A 4,700-nucleotide genomic window follows, 5' to 3' on the forward strand; every position below is an offset into this window, starting at 1 on the left:
GTTCTGGTTTGTAGGTTAATTGACTTTGGTTCCATTGTAAATTGGCCCTTGTGCGTCGGAGAGTGTAAAGGACCTGTCCCACTTTCACGACTTAATTCAAAACCTCTGCCGAGTTTAAAGGACCTAACAAAAAAATCAACATCATGGTAATCTACGAACTCCTACGACCTTCCACGACTATGTTCACGAACTCCTACGAGTATGTCTACGAATTCCCACAAGTATTTCGATGGCCTCCTTACGAGTAAAAAGTTTCAACTTCTTTCATCCTGACTATTTTTTTACTCGTGGACATTTTTATCGGGCTGGAAAAAAAGTCCTGACTTACCTGATGCCACGAGTACCCACGGCTGGCATAACGAGCCACTCCGATGTACCTCCGAACTCCTACGACTTCCTACGGAGTCATTACGAACATTCTGCGAGTTTGAATCAAGGAGAAAACTCGGGAGAATTCGTGAATAATTCGTGAAAGTGGGACAGGCCCTTTGGTGTACAGGGTGGTTGCTGGTCAGCGCGGACTCGGTGGGCCGAAGGGCCTGTTTCTGCATTGTATCTCTAAAGCCTAAAGTCTAAGCATGTATGTGGACACAATGAATGGAAGATGCTGGAAGACAAAGTGCTGGAGAAACTCAGCAGGTCAGGCAGCATAGAAACATAGAAAATAGGTGCAGGAGTAGGTCATTCGGCCCTTCAAGCCTGCACCGCCATTCAATATGATCATGGCCGATCATCCAACTCAGTATCCTGTACCTGCCTTCTCTCCATACCCCCTGATCCCTTTAGCCACAAGGGCCACATCTAACTCCCTCTTAAATATAGCCAATGAACTGGCCTCAACTACCTTCTGTGGCAGAGAGTTCCAGAGATTCACCACTCTCTGTGTGAAAAATGCTTTCCTCATCTCGGTCCTAAAAGATTTCCCCTTATCCTTAAACTGTGACCCCTTGTCCTGGACTTCCCCAACATCGGGAACAATCTTCCTGCATCTAGCCTGTCCAACCCCTTAAGAATTTTGTAAGTTTCTATAAGACTAAGATATCTCTCGAGGACATGGGTAGATGACGTATTGGGTCGGGACAACTTCCTCAGACATATCTGTGGATGCTGATGGGCTGAACAGGAGCAGATCTACAACACTGACAGTAAAGAGGCAGTGGCCACGACGAGACTGTGATGTGTGACTCAAGGGAAAATAAAAGAGAAAAGTATTTCGTTTGGAGTACGAAAGCTTCCAGAGAAACAGACTGATGAGTTTTTCCCTGTATTTAATGAATCATGTGCAAAGCCACATTGTTCAATTTGTCAGCAGATGTGCTCGGCAATTTGCAATGCGATTATATAACATTGGATGCAAATTTCAGTAAAAAAAATGTAACCACACTGTAGGAACGTAAGTAAAAGTAAAATAAACAACTTGCGACTGACTACCTGCTGACTGGTTAGCGGCACGGCACGGTGGCGCAGCGGTAGAGTTTCTGCCTCGCCGCGCTTTCAGCTCCAGAGACCCGGGCTCGATCCCGACTGCGGGTGCTTGTCCCTAGTGAGTTTGTCCGTTCTCCCCGTGACCAGCGTGGGTTTTCTCCGAGATCTTCGGTTTCCTTCCGCACTCCAAAGACGTACAGGTTTGTTGGCTAATTGGCTTGGCATAAATGTAAATTGTCCCTAGTGTGTGTAGGACAGTGTTAGTGTGCGGGGATCGCTGGTCGGTGCGGACTCGGTGGGCCGAAGGGCCGGTTTCCTGCGCTTGGATCCTGAACTTTCTCACGGAGCGACCGCAGGCAGTGAGACTGGGCCCGCACCTGTCCTCCACCATCACCCTGAGCACCGGCACACCACAGGGTAGTGTACTAAGCCCCATGCTCTACTCCCTCTTCACTCACGACTGTGTCCCTGCATTCGACACCAACACCATCGTGAAGTTTGCAGACGACACAACAGTGATTGGGCTGATCACCAACGGTGATGAAACAAACTACAGAGCGGAGGTGCAGAACCTGGCGGACTGGTGCACACGTAACAACTTGTCACTAAACACCTCCAAGACCAAGGAGCTGATTATTGACTTCAGGAGGTCCCATTCTGGAGAATACGCCCCAATCTCCATTTATGGGGAAAGTGTGGAGAGAGTGTCCAGCTTTAAGTTTCTGGGCACTCACATTTCAGAAGACCTCACATGGTCCACCAACACCGCTGCGCTGGTCAAGAAGGCACAGCAACGACTGTTCTTCCTGAGGATATTAAAAAAGACTGGTCTGCCCCAACAGCTGCTGACAACGTTCTACCGCTGCACCACAGAGAGCATACTAACGTATGGCATCTCTGTGCGGTATCTCAGCTGCACGGAGGCGGAGAGGAGAGCTCTTCAGCGCGTCGTCAACAGAGCGCAGCGGATCATCGGGACAGAGCTACCAGCCTTGGAGGGCATCTACCACACACGGTGCCTCAGGAAGGCCGTCAGCATCCATAAGGACTCATCACACCCCTGCCACGGTCTGTTTCAACTACTTCCCTCCGGCAGACGTTACAAGGCCTTCTACGCCCGAACCTCTAGACTCAGGAACAGTTTCATCCCAAGAGCTATAGCGGCTCTGAACCGGCCCTAATGAGTGACCCCCCACCCACCCCCTTTGGACAGTCTCCCTCAGATGGTCACGTCAATCAATTCAGCTTGTTTATTTATTTATGTATTGTATTTATTTACCTTTCTTGTACATCAGTGGAGCTGCACACTAAATCTCGTTGCACTGACGTGCAATGACAATAAAAGATATTATTATTATTATTATTATTATTCTGCGTTGTATCCCTCAACTTTAAAAAACTTAAACTAAAAGGTTTTTCACTATACCTCGGTGCATGTGACAATAAACTGAAATAAACCTACAGTAAACTTCACTCAAAGGCCAACAGAAACATATATAGAGATGAAGGTTTAATTTAGTTTAGTTTAGTTTAGAGAGTCAGCCCGGAAACAGGCCCTTCAGCCCACTGAGTCTACGCCGACCAGCGATCCCCATACACTAACACTACCCTACCATAGTTACATTTACATTTATACCAAGCCAATTAACCTACAGACCTGTACGTCTTTGGAGTGTGGGAGGAAACCGAAGTTCCCAGAGGTAAACCCACGCAGGTCACGGGGAGATCGTACAAACTCCGTACAGACAGCACCCGTGGTCAGGATTGAAACGTGGTCTCTGGCGCTGTAATAAAGCCCCTGTCCCAATTAGGAAACCTGAACGGAAACCTCTGGAGTCGTTGCGCCCCACCCAAGGTTTCCGTGCGGTTCCCGGAGGTTGCAGGTGGTTGCCGGAGGTTGCAGGTAGTGGAAGCAGGTAGGGAGACTGACAAAAACCTCCGGGAACCGCACGGAAATCTTGGGTGGGGCGCAAAGTCTCCAGAGGTTTCCGTTCAGGTTTCCTAAGTGGGACAGGGGCATCAGGCAGCAACTCTACCGCTGCACCACCGTGCCACCTGGGATGCAAGCAGAAGCCTCCACGTGGGGCATCCCGGGCAATGCTGACGACAGAAACTGTACCACAGTGACTGACTGAAGTAGCCAACTCTGCAACCACCGACCGTCAACCGTCACTGACCGACCGGAAAGTCGTGATATGGAAGATGTCCGGACACGAGGAAGAAGACCCTGCCGCCGTTCATTGCTGCCATTTTGATCAAAGCCCACTTCAAAATTGTACTTGTTTTAGCAAGATGGTAGAATCATTGACTGAGGCAAAAACCATCAGAAAAGATTCAGCACAGAATGTCCTAAATCCTAAAGCAAATAAAAAGGTTGCAACAGTTTGCCACATCTTGTGAAGGGAGGAGCAAATCAGGAAATCAATCTGATAATAGCTTATTGCAGGTATTTTGGAAGCAGGGTTACGGTATTTAGCAGGGCAGTGAAATAAAGTCACATTTGACTGTCTAAGCTTGTAGAGTTGCTGCCTTACAGCGCCAGAGACCCGGGTTTGATCCTGACTACGGGTGCTGTCTGTACGGAGTTTGTACGTTGGCCCTGTGACCGCGTGCGTTTTCTCCGGGTGCTCCGGTTTCTCTCCGAGGTCTTCGGTTCCCTCCCGCACTCCAAAGAGGTACAGGTTTGTCGGGTGATTGGCTTTGGTAAGTAGTGAAGTTGTCCCTAGTGTGGAGGACACTACTTGTGTTCACGGTGATCTCTGGTCGGCACGGACTCAGTGGGCCGAAGGGCCTGTTTCCGCGCAGCATCACTAAAGACCAAAGTCATTATTGGGATTTTGATTTTGGCTTTGGCGTATGGGACAGCATTCAGAGTTATGTGAAACACAAAGAAGTGAGATAGTTATCTCCCTACAGGGATCATAAAAGATTTTAGTATGACCCTTGCTACATTCTCTTTAGCATGGCACAGTGGAGTAGCTAGGAGAGCTGCCGCCTCACAGGGTCAGAGAACTGGGTTCAATCCTCGGCTGCTGTCTGTGTGGAGTTTGCACGTTCTCGCAGTGAACGCTTGGGTTCTTCCGGTTGCTCCGGTTTTCTCCCACGTACCAAAGGCGTGCGGACTTGTCGGCTAATTGCCCCTAGTGTATGGAGAGTGGGCAATTTACGAAATGCTACAAACCCGCACGTCTTTGGGATGTGGGAGGAAACCGGAGCACCCGGCAGCAACACACGCGGTCACAGAGAGAACGTGCAAACTCCGCGTAGACAGCACC

Source organism: Amblyraja radiata, chromosome 14 (genome assembly GCF_010909765.2).
Source record: "Amblyraja radiata isolate CabotCenter1 chromosome 14, sAmbRad1.1.pri, whole genome shotgun sequence".
NCBI lineage: Eukaryota > Metazoa > Chordata > Chondrichthyes > Rajiformes > Rajidae > Amblyraja > Amblyraja radiata.